The sequence below is a fragment of the Urocitellus parryii genome, unplaced genomic scaffold (genome assembly GCF_045843805.1).
Source record: "Urocitellus parryii isolate mUroPar1 unplaced genomic scaffold, mUroPar1.hap1 Scaffold_127, whole genome shotgun sequence".
Classification (NCBI taxonomy): domain Eukaryota; kingdom Metazoa; phylum Chordata; class Mammalia; order Rodentia; family Sciuridae; genus Urocitellus; species Urocitellus parryii.
Window position 1 is genome coordinate 340,609 of NW_027551944.1, and position 14,696 is coordinate 355,304.

A 14,696-nucleotide genomic window follows, 5' to 3' on the forward strand; every position below is an offset into this window, starting at 1 on the left:
TTTTTTTTTTTGAGAGAGGAGAGAGAGAGAGAGAGAGAGAGAGAGAGAGAGAGAGAGAGAATTTTTTTCATATTTATTTTTTAGTTTTCGGCGGACACAACATCTTTGTTTGTATGTGGTGTTGAGGATCGAACCCGGGCCGCACGCTTGCCAGGCGAGCGCACTACAGCTTTAGCCACATCCCCAGCCATTTTTTTTAGTTTTTGATGGACCTTTATTTTATTTATTTGTATGCAGTGCTGAGAATCAAACCCAGTGCCTCACATGTTAGACAAGTGCTCTACCACTGAGCTATAACCCCAGGCCCTCCATTCACTATTGGTCTATGAATTTGACTGCTGGTGAAGTCTGCCCCATTGCCTCAGCATCTCAGCACCTGAGACACATTAAATGACATTTGGGAAGATTTTACCTATAGAGGTCATTGACATCACTTTGTGGTGGAACCTAAACATCTCCTGAACATCTGTCTCTTTTCCTTTAATATGAAGTTCGATGTCCACTTTTGGCTCTTCATCATTATCTGTCTTAGAGGTTTCCACAAAAAGACCATATTCTGCACTTTCAGGATAAATATAATCTGTTGCTGCTTGTGGTTTCTTCTTTTTTCTATCTGGGACTAAATCTTCCTCATCTTCTTCTTCTTCTTCTGAATAAAAATTCTCCAAATCCATCATATCTGTTTTCTCATCACCACCTGTGCCAATAAATAAAGTATCCTCCAAGGTTGTCAGTATATTTTTATCATCATCCTTGATGCCCGGGGGCAGAGTTACCTCAGCCTTATCTTCTCCATTTGAATTCTGCTCTTCACCTATTGAATATTTCTCCACTCCAAACTCCACTGTGAATTTCATGTCTTCTTCATTTATAAAGGTTAGTAACGGGGGCTCCCCAAAGCTTTCCTCATTCTCCTCTTCTTCCTTATCAAATGCATAATAATCAGCATTCAATTCCTCATCATCAAAATCATCTTCTAATGAAGTCACCAGTCTGGTCGTCTCACCATCAGACACAAGTGCATCAGCAGTAGAGCCAAATTTGGTTTTCAAGTCGAATGTCATTCCTTTTTTCAAAAGTTTATAAGCATCAGTCTTCTCCTGTTCGTTTGAGACCTGAGAAATGTTGCTGGTTTTGTTGCTTTCACTTTCTGGCACTTTCAATTTATCTGGTAGTATTTCTTCAAAAAGTTCAAATGAAGTTTGTTCACCCTGAGCATCATCTGTTTGACTATCTGCATGAGGATGGTTCTTCTGAGCCAAAAATTGTTCCTACCATCCATAGTGTTTTCTGAGAATGCACTTTCAATGCGCTCTGAGTTTTTCCCAACCCCCGCCTCAGTCAGTAGAGAAAAATAAAACGCTGGCAACAAGTAGGAGGGCGCCGGCAGAGACGGAGGGGACACACACAGGGTCCCGAGGCTCTGTCACTCCTGCACCCCACCCGTTGTCCTTCGAACCCCTAGCCCAGACCACAGGGCTGGGGACCAGGGGATCGGAGCCCCATGCAGCCCCAAAGAGCCACCGCAGAGACCCCGGGCCGCCCACCCGCCTGCTCACTCACTGGTGCATTCGTAGTCTGCACAGAGTTTGTGCTTCGAGCAGCGCCTGCCGGTGCTTGGGTCCGGGTGGCCCGGCACTCGCCAGGTGGGACAGAGCACGAACAGCCAGAAGAGCAGCCCAGGCACCGCAGCCATGTTGTGGTCACCTCAGTGAGCCCGTGATGCGGTGGAGTAGGCTGAGGCAGGCAGTGGCAGGCGGCGCTGGAGGGGGCTCAGGGGGCGGGTGGGTAGCGAGGCAGGGAGGGGTGGTGGGTAGCAAGGCGGGGAGGGGTGGCGCCCGGGAAGGCTTAAGCCTTTCCCGGGTGACACGTCAGCAGGGATATCTGGGGGTAGATGCACAGACTCTACTGGAGAACTCACAGAGCCAGAGCTCTGTCCTTCTCTAGTCAAGACCTTCTCCTCAACTGAAGACCTTCTCCTCTAGTCGCTGCCTTGGCAACTAGAACTCTCCTTCTCGTCCAATCACCTGCCTTTGCTTCTATGCCCTCACAAGTCATCACCCACCCATCCCCCCCCCACTCCGCCAACCGGTCCTTTCTGGCTTTCCTCAATGTCTCCTTTCTGGTCCATCCTGAACTAGCCCACTCCACTCCACCATGACTCCCATCCCCCATTCCTGGTCTGGTACCTCCTTTTCTGAACTACCAAATCCCACCCATGACTTGTCACAGCTAGTCTAGGGTTCCAGGCTCCCTCCCCTTCAAACTCCTTGAGGATCCTTGAAGCCCCACCCCAAGATCCCTCTGATTAGGAAAGGGGAAGGTGAATGGAACTGTGAGTGAGGGTGTAAACTGGAGACAGTGGCCTGCTTTTTTTTAAGGCGGGGACAGGTGGGGGCAGAGAGATGGACATTAGTCTTCCAGCTAAGATCTTGAGATTCTTATCTTTATCCATAAGGGAAGAAATTATTTAATTCAAAAGCATATTTTTAACTCTCATTTTGTGCTACCATTCATGCCAGACGCTGGACAAGGCCCTAGAATGGTGTTGGAGTGGATGAAAATCAAAAGACAAGATATCTGGTCCTGGTCGGAAAAAGTCCACAACTTAGTGGGAACCAACTGACAAAACCGATTGTCAGAGAAGAAAGCTACTAGCTAACGTTTCTTGAACGCTTTATGTCCAGTTGTTATTCTGAAGGTTTTATATATATCAATTCATTTAATCTTCATAACAATAGTACCTTACAGTAGTAGTAGGTCCTATTCAAATCCTTATTTTAGAGTAAATTGAGGCAGTCACACATCCAGTGAGTAATGAAGCTAAGTTTCAAGCCAAAGGAGTAGACTCCTTTTCATCACAACCTATCAACTAACAAGCAATTGTTGTACTTTCTGACAAGAGGAGCAAAATCTGATTTAAATCATAATATAGCTGAATTATTGATATGTACAGTTAACAGGGGGAAGGCACAAGCTAGCCAGCCCAAGGAAGAGTGTCTGCAATGCTCCCGTCCTGGGTGGAGCCATTCTCGTTTGTCTGTGACCAAGGGCTTGTCACTATAGTCTCTGCTAAGGTTATTCATCAACCTCCAACAATGAACCCATCAGTTGTTTCCCCAAATTAACTGAATCTTTAAAACTTAGAGAAAAGAATGTAGTCCACCATGCTCATAATGTTAAATAAAGAAAACGATGGAAAAAAGGTGTGCACAAACATTTGTCTACAGGGGCCATGAGAGGTCCCGGTTGGTCCAGTGTACTTCTGCGCTTTCTGGAGAACCAGTGGATCATAGAGAGAAACTGTCTGAGTCATTCTTCATTTCTTTTCTACCATGTATTTATTATAAAATGTATCTAGTAGGCATCTCTAACAACATGTTGAAAAAACTGAACTCATTTTTCTCTCAAAATCTGCTCCTTTCAGTCTTCCCTATCTCAGAAATAAGAATGACAATTTAATTCCCATTTTCCAGGTGCTCAAAGCCCAAAACTTACAAACCATCTTTGATCTCTTTTCTCTCACATTCCAACTCCAGTCCATTAGACAATATTATGTCTTTATTTTTATAATTTTATTGAGATATGGTTGACCTACAATAAATTGCACGTTTAAGGTGTACGATTTGATAAGTTTTGACATGAGTATACCCATGAGACTATCACCAAAATCAAAAGAGTCTTTCATCGTTCTTTGTAATCCCTCCCCTCTCCTTTTCTGGGCTGTCTCCAAACATCTCCTGTCATTATAGATTGTTTTGCATTTTCTAGAATTTGATATAAATTATACAACATTTTATTTATTTATTTTTCTGACTTCCTTCTTTCCAAATAAGCATTTGAAACATGCCCCCAATCTGACCACTCCTCTGCATCTGCTAAGCCAATATACAGGCCAAACCCACATCATAAGTCACCTGAATGATTCCCTTAGCCTTCTTCTGTCCTTGCTTCTGCCCTCATTTCCCCCAATATCTATTGTACTGATGGCAACTAGAGTGATATTCTTAAATATAAATTTGATTGTGTCTCTCTGCTCAAAATCTTCCTATAGCTTCCCATTTCCAAATAAAAGGCAATGACTTTAGCCAGGCCTGGTTGTATTCATCTGTAATCCCAGCAGCTCAGGAGGCTGTCAGGAGGATCCTGAGTTCAAAGCCAGCCTCAGAAATGCAGTGAGTCCCTAAGTAACTCAGTGAGAGTTATCTCTAAATAAAGTATTTTAAAAAGGACTGTGGGTGTTGCTCAGTGTTTAAGTGCCCCTGGGGGTTCAATCTCTGGTATCAGGAAAAAAAGCCATGACTTTATTATGGACTGCCCTGGCTTATTATGGACTGCTCTTATTCAATGTGACTCCCCTCATCCTTTTCTCCCCATTTCCTAACATTCTTCTCTTGTCTGTTAGTTCCATTTAAATACACCAAGCCCACCCCTGCTTCAGAGCATTTACACTTGTAACTTTGCCTCAACCTTAACTCCCCAAATCATCTGACTAGCTAACTACCCCTTCACTTTATCATGTCTCTGTAACAGTGGCATTTCATGTGATAAAGGCCTTCCCTGGCCATCCTACACAAAATAGAGCCTCTTGCCATGACTATCAAGCCCATTACCCTGCCTTTCTTTCTCTTCAGACTTGCCTTTCCACTTTCGACTTCTCTTACCACTTTCCTTACATTTGTTTATCTACTTCACTGCTCTGAGCCAACCTCAAACACAATTTCCAACAGGAGCAGGAAATTAGTTGTTTTGTTCACTACTGTTACATCAGTGACTAGGGAAATGCCTAGAATGTATGAGAGAGTTAACAAATGATTTGTTGGGTAAACTCATGGTTCCAATGATATTATAAATATACTACACTATTAACCTAAACACCTATATTAACTATTAAGCCCCCATATATAAATAGTACTGAGAGGAAATAAGCTATGAGAACAAGGCATTTAAGGTCTACCTCTCAGCAGCATGCATCCTCAGCTCCAGGAATGTACCCCTGAATGTGTTTGTTGTTGAATGAAAACATACTTGTGTGGAGAGTAGTTGTTTGGTTACATGATACTGGAATATTTAAGTAGATCTTTTAAAACTAGCTTTAATTTTTTCTTATTTTTCTTATTATAGAATATGGTATGTTGTAGAATTTTTCTTATTGTAGAATAGAAATTAATGATAATTCATTGGTGGAAAAATCAGAATAGCAAAATGATCTAATTGCATATTATCTTCTTGATATTTACCTTGACTCATAATCAGATATACTTTTATATGCATAGTCAGTGCTTCCAGTTACTTCTTATTTTGTAGAGTTTTCAATACTTTGATTTATCAGTATTATTTTTTAAACTTATTGCCTTAAAGACATATTAACTAGTCTGGTGGATAATGAGAAGAAAATTTCTCAACTGGCCACAATAAGGTAGTGGTAGTTCTTTCTATCAGGATACATACAATTAGTGGATGAATCAGCATTCACTTTTACTCATGGCATTTAAATTTGTGGCATTGATGTTTAACATGATGTTTAATATAAGGTTATATTAAAAACCTTCAGAGAAGGAACAGGATAGAATGTGGTGGTGATTGTTGGCATGGAGATAAATAATCTCAAGTGCATTATTCTTTAATACCTCAAAGGGAAATCTTACGGGGTAAGGGATGAGTAATGGTTAAAGGTAAATGTGACCAGTTTGGGTGGAGGGGACATAAAATTCTAAGATATGAAGGGTTCCTAATGTCAGAGTACAATCTAAATGAGACAAGAAAAACATATCTGAAACAAATAATTGGCAGCATAATAACATATACCATTGGAAACTTGTGAAGGCACTTGCCTAGGAGCATTCAGTAGGCCTAACGCTGCTGTTACCAGGAAGAACCTCATCTATTGTAAATGATGAGTCAGAAAATAGTGTTAAACATTTATGGAAGACTAAATCTCTCCAAGAGGGGCAACAGATTTACCCTCACATATAAAACATTGGAAAAAAGTGGACAAAATACAAACAACAGTTCTCAGATATTAGATAATAAGCAGCGTAAGAGTGACCTCTAAGATAAAGTTAAGCATGAGAGATGAGTGCTAGGATTATCCCAATTTACTCCCTGGAAAGAATTTTTTCAGGCCACATCCAGAGAAGGGAAACTCAAATAGAAAATCTCCTGAGTTGAAGAGATGGATTTTAAAGTCTGAAGAGACAGATGCAGCTAGAAGTCCCAGAGCAGAATAAAGGGGAGAGTAGGGAATTGCAGAGGGAGGGAGAGTGTGTACATGCACTAGCTCTCTAGACATCTATGGACGGTTCCCCTGAAGTCTGTGGCTATGTAACAATGGGCACACATGTAAGGCCAGAGAAAGAACCTTCAGAAAAGAACAGAATGGAAGGTGGTGGTGATTGTTGGCATGGAGATCAATTTTTGTAATCACCAGCTAGAATGGAAAATCTATAATAAAAGGGCATCAAGTAACATAGTCAGTAAAAGGGAAAAATTAGCCCAAGATTGAAGGTAACTCCAGTCTAGCAGAATCTTAAAAAGATAAAAATGCTTCCAAGATAGTTTAGAAAAAAAAGCTATACACAGCTCAAGAATATTTAAACGAATACAAAATATCCAGTACTCAACAAGGTAAATTCACAATGTTTGGAATCCAATAAAAATGTATGAGGCATGCAAAGAGGTAGGAAAATATAACCCATGTTGAAAAGAAAATTAATAGAAATGATCATTAATTACACTGTGATAGAGTTATTATACAAGGACATTAATACAGTTGTATACCATATGTTCAAGATGCTATGGAAAAGAATAAGCATGTAAAGGAGAAAAAGAAGATATAAAAATGTCTGAATTAGATAAAACAGATAAAATTAGATAAAATCAGATAAAACAATGGCTAAGGTGAAAATTACACTGAATGAGATTAACAGCAAATTCGACATTGAAGAAGTCAATATCAGCAAACTGAATATGCAGTGATAAAGACTCCAAAATCAAACATGGAGAAAGAGACTGAACTGAACAGAGCATCAGTATGCACAGCTTCAACCAGTCCAACATATATATATATGTATGTTATGGTAGTTCCTAAAAGAGGTGAGAAAAACACATTTGAATAAATAATAAATAAAAATGTTCTATATCTGATGAACACTCAGATTCAAAAAGCTCAATGAATAAGAAAAATGATAAAGATGACACAAATATACACTAAATGCTTAAAACCAGTGCTAAAAATTGAAAAGCATCTACAGAAAACAGACACCATTATGTACAAAGGAGTGAAAGTAAAATGTCAAAATTCATTCAAGAACCATGCAGAAAACAGTACATCAACATTTTCAAGTTCTGAAAGAAAAAAACACTGACATCCTAGAATTGCATTCCAAATGAAAATATATTTCAAAATGATGTAGTCTTTAATGCAAAAGAATTAAGTTAAACCCTACCCCACATAAAAATTACCTGAAAATGGACCACAGACATAAATGTAAGAACTCAAAATGGACCACACACACACACACACACACACACACACACACACACATATATATATATATATATATATATATATATATATATATATATATATATACACCAAAACTAAATGTAAGAAAGCATAGGTAAATCTTGGAGTAGACAATGACTTTGTAGTTAAGACACCAAAGGCCCAAGCACGAAAAGAAAAAAATAATAAAGTAATGAACTTCATCAAATTTAAAACTTTTAAAGGCTACCATCGAAGAAAGTGAAAACACAATCATAGAAGAAAATATTTACAATTCATGTAGTTAGAATATAACTACCTAGAATATACAAGCAATTCTTATTGTTCAATATGAAAAAAAATGGCAAGAAATTAGAATAGACATTTTTCCAAAGAAAATATGCAAAAGCAAATAAGCAAATGAAAGGATACCCAGCACCATTAGGGAAATGTACAACCTCAGTGAGATACTACTTCACATCTATTAAGATGGTTATAATCAAGAAGATAATAATAAGTTGGCAAGGATGTGGATCAATAGGAGCCCTCACACACTACTGGTAGGAATAGACTACAGACCTAAATGTAACAGCTAAACCTATACAACTTCTGGAAGAAAATATAAAAAGCTGCTTGGCAGAGACTTTTAAAATTAACTAGCTCTCTCTGCCTCATGCTCTCTTTTTTCTCTCTCCTCTCAGAAATAAATCAGACTTAAAAACTTTGTCTCATGCTGGGCGTGGTGGTACATACCTGTAATACCAGTTGCTCAAGAGGCTGAGACAGGGGGATTGCAAGTTCAAAGCCAGCCTCAGCAAAAGTGAGGCACTAAGCAACTCAGTGAGACCCTGTCTCTAAATAAAATACTAAATAGGACTGGGGATGTGGCTCAGTGGTGGTATGCCCCTGAGTTCAATCCCCAGTACCAAAAACAACAACAACAAACTTTGTCTATTCTATATTCATTGTTATGGAAATGGAAAGGTAAGCTGACAGACTAGGACACAGTATTGGCAAAACATATCTCTCTCAAGGGAATGATATCTAGGATATACAAATGATTCTTACAACTTATTAATAAGAAAAATCACCCAATTTGAAAAGATGGGCAGAAGATTTTTTTTTCTTCACCAAAGTAGATACAAATATGGTGAATGTGCACATGAAAGGATATCCAACGTAAGTTGAAATGTAAATCAAAACTGCAATGTTATTACACATACAGTAGGATGGACAAAATTTAAGACTGATCATAACAAATGTTGACAAAGATGAAGACTATGGTATCTCTCTTAGAACTGCAGACTATAACATGTAGTACAAACAATGGCACAAACTGTTAGAAAACTGTTTGGCAGTTGCTTTAAAAGTTAAATCACATCTGTCGAGATATTTACTCCAGAGAAATAAAAGCATACATCCACACTGAGACTTGTGCACAACTATTCATGGTGGTTTTATTTGTAATAGTCAAAAAATCCCCAATGTTGGACTGTGGGAACATGTCTGTCTTACATGCCTCAGAACCCTTATACTCATATTAACCATATAGTAGGCATTTGATTACTAACTTTTACATGAATGTAGAGACTGATTTTTTTTACTGTTAATAGAGCTTCTCTTTTATTAAATATAACAGACAAAAGAAAATCACGTATAGCACAATGAATTATCACAAAGTAAACATATCCACTGAACCCTAACCCAGGTCAAGAAACTGGACATCAAATGCACCTTCATGAGCCCTTTCTTATTGCTCCCCTAATTATTCCCTACGCTCCCCCAGAGTTAGGCACTATTTTAACTTCTAATAACAAGGGTTAGTTTTGCCTGTTTTGTTACTTTATACACTGTAATCATACACATGTGATCTTTGGTATGTGGCTTTTTTTAGCTCCATATGTATTTTTATAAGATTTATCCAAGTTGTTGAATGTGAATGTACTTCTTATTTTCATTGCTTAATAATTTTCCACTGTATAAATATAACCTGGTTTACTTAAAAAAAATCCCCAATGTATATCAATAGGAAAATAGATAATAAATTTTGGAAACATACTTAGCAAGAATAAAGAACTATTGATAATAGCAAAAACAGGGAGATTCTGAATGAAATAAACTAGACAAAAAGTAATATGCATTGAAAATTCTTTTTTTTTTTTGTACTCCCTAGTACAAATATCCAGGGGTGCTCTACTGCTGAGCTACTCCCTAGCCCATTTTATTTATTCATTTATTATTAATTTTTTTTTTTGCTATCAGAGATGGAACTCTTGGGAACTCAACCACTGAGCCACATCCCCAGCCCTCTTTTGTATTTTATTTAGAGATAGGTCCCACTGAGTTACTCAGGGCCTCGTTAAGTTGCTAAGGTTGGCTTTGAAATCCCAATTCTCCTGTTTCACCATTCTGAGCTGATGGGATTACAGGTGTGTGCCACCAGTTTAGTTTTTATTTTGAAACAGAGTCTGGCTCAGTTCCCCACATTTACCTCAAACTTGTGATCCTCCAGCCTCAGCCTCCTGAATATCTGGGATTACAGACTCTGCCACCACCTTCCAGCAGATTCAGTTATATTTAAAGGTAGAAAGTTATAAACCAGGTGAATCCTAGTAAAGGTCTTAGTAAAAAAAAAAATAATAAAAATAAAAGCACTATGCTTGGTCACAATATGGTAAGTCAGAAAATGACAACAAATACCCATTTTCTGTCAGGTTGACCAGAACAGTATCATTTCTCAATGGATTTCAAAGGGTCTCCCTCCCTCCCTCCCTTCCTTCCTTCGAGTTTTGGCGCGTGTGTGTATGTGTGTGTGTGTGTACATCATCTTCTGTGCCAGTGTAAGAGGTTTAGGCAATGGATCAACCTTTACACCTGTGCCGAAGGACCCCAATCTGGGATCTATCTCCAAGGGTGGAGGTGACTCTAGATCCTCATTATAATCCCGAGAGTGGGAACTCCTAAAAAAATAAACAGGTCTTTCTTGGTAACACCAGTTTCCTCCTTGGTAAAAGTTAGTGTAGTGGGGGGGTGGAAAGGGCACTACCCTGCCACAAAATAAATGCTAAAATGTATTTTGGTACAAATTGTAAACACTAAAGAGTTAAAAGTAAGAGATGAGTCTTGGGATTTGAGCTAGACCTGGATAAGTACATAGGATTCAGATTCTAAAAAGAGAATAAAAGGCAAGTGAATTAAACAGCATAAGAAAGACTCAGCAGAAAGAAGTATGTTTAAAGGACAGTAAGGACACCTCATTTTGCTAAGAGGAAAGGATTCTATAAAGGATGACATATTTGTGTGCTTAGGTCAGATTATGAAATTCCTTGAAAATCAAGCATAAGGATTTAGACTTAATAGAATAAAAATGCAGAAAATATTAGACTTTAAGTAAAGGGATCATATAACTTAAGTGGAATTTAAACAAGTATCTTGCCCTTAAATCCAGGGAAGATGGAGGTTTAGGCTGGGCATGACCAGTAGGGCTGAGGCACTCCCCACAATTAAAAAGTCATGTTGAAGTGTACTGTACTAATGGAAGTGAGTCATATACAAGGCAAGGTCTTCTGCCAGCATCTACTGTTTGTCTAGCCCTGAAATATTATTCCACTTTCAACTGTACAAAGAAAGAAACTCAAACATCTGAAATTGCCACTAATATATGGCATATATGAGTTCCTGTTTCTGGTTCTGCCTAATTTACCTTGGCATTCTTTTCACGGAGGTCAAATATTTGGTGTGTTGAAATAAATGCAGAACAGATGTTGGGGACTTGTGGCCTGCACATCTCAATTTCCACAGTGTACTGTTGGGCTTTATACATTTAGTTTTCAGAAATATAAATTACTTCCTTACTAGAACAGCAGCAGAAGTAAGGAATATAGCCAAAAAGATTGTAGTAAGAGTCAGAAGTCTAATTGTGTGACTATAGGGAAATCATTAACTTTTCTGAGTCTCAGATATTTCATCTATACAAATATGGGGTCAAAGTTAAAATTTTATAATTCACTTTTTAAGAAGAAAATGAGATAATATATGAAAGATTGCCCATTTATGTGGTTTAAATAATTAAACAGCAAAATCCTGGCGGTTACAGCCAATATAGACAATTGACAAAGCAACAAAAGTCTTGGCAATAAATGCTTTCATCACTAAGAAGACATTTTTAGATAGTGCATACTCTGGAAACTGTTCTCTTCTCACTGAAACAAAGTAAGGCTGATAACATCCTCCAAAAGTGTGCTTGGAAGATCACAAGCACCTCTTGGAGGAGACAGGGAGAGTGGAGGAGAAAATATGTTCTTCGGGATAACATATAGTCTACCAGAGCATACACTGAAGCAAAGCAAACCCTCCTGAATCTTCAGCATTTTAACTGATGCATGCAGTATAAAATTAGAAACAGGACCATAAACACTATTATGAAGACTATACTCAGTGGGGGACACTGAACAAATATATATGGGAAAGTAAGTTCTCTGTGATTAGCATGAAAGCTCAGTCTTACCCAAATCCAAATGAAATTTGAAATGGTTTGGAATACATAAGGAGGATCAGTGAATGACATCAAACGCAAATGATGAAATAGAGAATCTGAACATGATCTTTCTCTTATTTCTCACTGATCCCTTAGAACCACCAATAGAAATATAATATTAACTCTACATGTAAATTAAATTTTCTAGAAGTCATATTTTAAAAAGTAAGACAGATGAGCTTCATTTAATAATACATTTTACATAATTCAATATATTCAAAATGACATCCTTTTAACTTGTAATCATAATAAAAATATAACTGTTATTTTACATTCTTCATAATAAGTCTTTGATATCTGACTTATGGCACATCTCAGTTCAAACTGGGCACATTTAAAGACAGTCAAAGCATAAGAAAGTAGGGATTGTAAATTAACACTAGGCCATATCATATACTTGCACTTATTTTAAAGAAAAGCCAAGTTTAATAGCATGTTTTAGGTTTTAAAATATTTTTGGCCAACCTCTCTTGGTACTTACTCAGAAGTGAGAAAAGATGATTGAAGGTATCTCAACATCCCTCTTTTTTTTCACTCAGAGGTTAGGATTTCTGTTGCAGTAGCTAGGGATTGCATTGTCATTTCAGATGAATGTCAAGTCTGTAATCAAAAAGTGTAAGTCATCATTAGGTTCCTACACTTGTCATTCTTTTATTATTTTTCATTGTTATCTTAAATATATTTACTTCTTGACAAACATAAAGAAATAAAGAATTATATTTAAATGGATAATAAAACAATTTGACTGCATAAAATCCCTTTTCGTTTTAGGTAGACCTACTGGTACAAACAAATCACTTGGGTGGTCTATTTTTCTTTGGTAACAGGGATTGAACTCAAGGGCTCTAGACCACTGAATCACATCTCCAGCCCTATTTTGTATTTTATTTAGAGATAAGGTCTCACTGAATTGTTTAGGGCCTTACTTTTGCTGAGGCTGGCTTTGAACTCACGATCCTCCTGCCTCAGCCTCCAGAGCCACTGGGATTACAGGGATGCAGCACTGCACCCGGCACCTGCTCTGTTCTCTTACTTAACTGCAACTGTGTTTTCCTTGGTAGATTACTTCTTTGCACCAGGGTTTCTTGATAGAACTCTATTGGTACTTTGGTTTGGACTATTCCTACTAGCTGAAGGTTATATACTATCTATGGGCCTGGCCAAAAAATGTTAGTAGTTTCCTCAGTCATGGTGAAACAACAACAAAATGCCCCCAGGCATTTCTAAACTTCTCTTGAAAAGACTAGTATCACTCTCCCAGTTTGAGAGTCACTGCTTGAAATGTTAGTTAAACTCTGATCATTTAACAAAGCACCTTTAGTTGTAAGTATCCTATATTTTGTAGTTTGCAAGTATTCTGTATTTTGTAATTTCTCTTATCAGCTAAAAAGAAAGGATTATAAAATCAACATTTAAGGCTGGGCTTCATGATGCACACTGTAATCCCAGTGGCTCTGGAGGCTGAGGCAGGAGGATCTTGAGTTCAAACTCACCATCAGCAATTTAGCAAGGCCTTAAGTAATTTATGGATTTCCTATCTCAAAATAAAAAAAATGTAAAAAAGGGCTGGTGATGTGGATCAGTGGTTAAGCACCTAGATTCAATCCCCTGTGCCCATCCTCCACAAATCAACATTTTAAAAACCAGAATCACTAAAACATCAAAGAAACTCAAAGGCCCTTGTAAACACAACTGAATTTGCTTCAAAGGTTTTTTTGCTTTTTGTTTTCCACTTCAAGTTAACACTACCTTTAAAAAAATCACATTTTTGAATTTATTTTTTCTGACCTCTAAGAGGGATCTTACATTTTTCTACTTTCCTTTCCAAGACTATTCCCTCTTTTGCACTGTGTAATCTTGAATTTAAATCTGAACTAGTTGCATTGTGTTAATAGTCAAATTATGATACAATTTGAATTATTGAAATGCATATGGAGGGGTTTCTTTTCTTATTTTTAGTGAAAACTCACGTTTTTAAAATTAGCACCTAGGGAACTATAGGTGGAGACTTTACATATTAGAGTCATCAGCATGATAATTGTAATTAAATAAACACAAATCAGTTCATGATAGCTGATTTCATTTACTATTATAATCAGCTTTCTCCTCTATAAAACAGCCCAATTAGTCCTAAATTGACATTCACTAATTGTATATTAGAGTTTCAAGGAAAACAATGAAGAGTTAGTGACTATCATAATGATTGAGATGTGTTTTCACATCAGTAATTATTATTATTTTTAAGATGGGGGTCTTGCTATGTCGCCTAACCTGATCTCCAACTCCTGGACTCAAGCAATCCTCCTGGCTTGGCCTTCTGAGTAGTTAGGACTACAAGTCACCAAACCAGCCCAGTAATTACTGTTTAGTAGATCTCTTTTTGGACACTAAAATCACTACTAATATGATTGTATATGTTTGAAATTGGTTTTATGAGCAACATACAGATTTGATGCAATTCCCATCAAAATACCCACAAATTGGTGTGAATATACTTTGTATACAACGAGAGATATGAAAAATTGTGCTCTATATATGTAATATGAATTGTAATGCATTCTGTTGTCATATAAATTTAAAATAATAATAATAATAATAATAATAATAATAATAATAAATATCATTTTTCCAGAAGTAGAAAAAACAGTCCTGAAATCCATTTGGAAGAATGAA

At 37.4% G+C, this 14,696-nt stretch overlaps 2 pseudogenes; both read right to left on the reverse strand.

The window, feature by feature from the left end:
• Nucleotides 1–14,696, reverse strand: part of LOC144251621 (transport and Golgi organization protein 1 homolog) — a 100,982-nt pseudogene that overhangs the window by 31,466 nt on the left and 54,820 nt on the right.
• On the reverse strand, nucleotides 387–1,696 carry LOC144251620 (transport and Golgi organization protein 1 homolog; annotated as a pseudogene).